General features: G+C 41.4%; 1 non-coding gene across 1 annotated transcript; it reads left to right on the top strand.

Moving 5' to 3' along the window:
* The first annotated feature begins 230 nt into the window (after positions 1 to 230).
* Positions 231 to 337, top strand: LOC125499210 (small nucleolar RNA R71). The gene has a single exon (XR_007275927.1). It is a non-coding gene; the product is annotated as a small nucleolar RNA R71 (small nucleolar RNA).
* Positions 338 to 2,246: the final 1,909 nt, after the last annotated feature.

Below are 2,246 nucleotides of genomic sequence, written 5' to 3'. Positions count from 1 at the left end.
ATGCTCAACTGTGCTACTTGTGAGGACAACAAAGTATATGCATCAGCATCCAACTTCTTCTTGTAGTAGTCCTGGAGGAGCTATGATCATTCGCTGCTAAGTTGGCCAGAAAATCGTATCCTTCATCTACCCCCTTATCTAGGAAGACACCCCCTGCAGATGAATCAATCGTGCTCTTGATATGAGGTTGTAGACCATTGTAGAATGCTTGGGTGATGAACCACTTATCCAGATTGTGGTGTGGGCATTCTCTCTGCAGATCCTTAAATCTATTCCATGCTTCCTTCAATGTTTCATCAGGTTCTTGTTGGAAGGTGGCAAGCTTGTGTCTTATTTCTGCAGTTTTGGTGGGAGGTAGTACTCTTTCAGGAATGCTTCAGATATAGCACTCCACTCAGTTTCATTAACATCATTCAGCCACTTCTGTGCCTTGTCCTTTGTGAAAATTCAAAGACCATAACCTTCAACTGATCAGGAGTGACCCCTTGGTGCTTAACGGTACGACAAAGCTGTTGAAACCGTTGTAAATGATTTGCAGGTCTTCAGATGGATGGCCACCAAATTGATTCTGCTGGATCATGTTGATGAGGCCAGGCTTGATTTCGAAGTTGACTGCTTGTATATCAGGCATAGTAGGGCCTGTGGGAACATTGCCAGGAGAAGGTACCCCATAAGCAGATTTCAGCGACTTAGGAGGCATAATTGGTTCAGTTGGTTCTTCCGTGGCTTTTTTCTGATTAGCAAACTGCTTTTTCTTCTTTTGTGTCTTCTTGAGCTGTCGGATGGTTTTCTCAAGATCAGGATCAGTCTGAACTGGAGAACCTGTTTTTAGACCTGGGCATAAAAGAAACAAAGAAAAATGTGTAGTGAGATGGCCTCATTGGAACTTGAAGTTCCAATGAGACAGCAGAAATAGTCAAATAATTAATCAGAAAGCTATAGAAACTAGCCGTCTCCCCGGCAACGACGCCAAAAACTTGATGGGTTTTAAAATATACCGCAAGTGCACGGTGTCTGTTTAGCAGAAACTGGCAAATACGGGTCGATCCACAGGGAGAGGAGTTCTACAGATTTGTCAATTATCTAACTACTTCAGAGAGATAAATGATTGATAATTAATAACTAAACTAAAATAAATAGAACGCAGAAAAATGGGAATTTATCAAATAATTAAAAGCCTAGGGCAATCGATCGGTCCACCATGCTTATACCAGTTTAATCAATATAATATAGTTCAACAACACTTGGATTGAGGTTCGAATAAATGAAATATTTCGCTAATCCTTGGTCAGGCATTAACAACTCCTAGATTAACATATGCCAGTACGGTCGCTCAACATAATCAAATCTACCTATTGTAACAAGCCTCTAATGAATATGATCTTTCGATTCTAATTCTTATTAGCTAAACATAACTCATGATATTGCGCAATTACATGAATTAAACAAGTATAACAAATCAATAGGAATTATTCTAATTCAATCCAATTATTGAAGAACATCAAACCACAATAAAAAGGTATAAACATGGCTTCCCTCTCTAAACCCTAGAAATAGACTACTCACTCATGATGATATTAAACACAATAAACATAATCAAAGTAAAAGAATTCATAAAATAAACTAAGTAGAGAAGAATACCAAATGATTGAAGAACGATGGAAAAGGAAATCGACGATCTATATAATCTTCCAATGTAAAAGTTCAACAAAAGTAGAGAGAATAAACTAAGTGTTTGGCCCTAAAAAAACGTAGAAAATAAGATAGGTTTAACGAAAATACTAAAAACCTATTTATACTAATTACAAAACCGGCTAAAAAAACCCGAAAAATCGCGTCCAGAGAGTCCGCCCGGTCGGGCGATGGTGATCACAAACTTACGACGAAGGAAAAATTCCGCCCGGTTAACCGGGCGCGCAAGCGTTTTTCTTCGTCTGGTCGCCCGGTTGGCCGGGCGAGAAGGATGAAAAATGCTAAGTGTTGCAGTTCGCCCGGTCGACCGGGCGAGACCGCCCGGTCGGGCGCGTGAGTGGTTTCTTCTTCGAACGCTGCTGGTGGCTAAGTATGAAACTTCACCCGGTCGGGCCACGCCGCCCGGTCGACCGGGCGAAGTTGTTTCCTTGTCTTTTTCTTCGTGGAATCCAACCAAAACGCTCATGCGGTCTTCCGGATACGCCTTGGACCTTGTGTGACTGCTAGACTTCCGTGTTGCGACTCCGATAAAGGTACAAAGTACCAAATCCGCA

The sequence above is a fragment of the Beta vulgaris genome, chromosome 6 (genome assembly GCF_026745355.1).
Source record: "Beta vulgaris subsp. vulgaris cultivar EL10 chromosome 6, EL10.2, whole genome shotgun sequence".
NCBI classification, from domain to species: domain Eukaryota; kingdom Viridiplantae; phylum Streptophyta; class Magnoliopsida; order Caryophyllales; family Amaranthaceae; genus Beta; species Beta vulgaris.
This window is presented reverse-complemented; position numbering and strand designations above follow the sequence as displayed.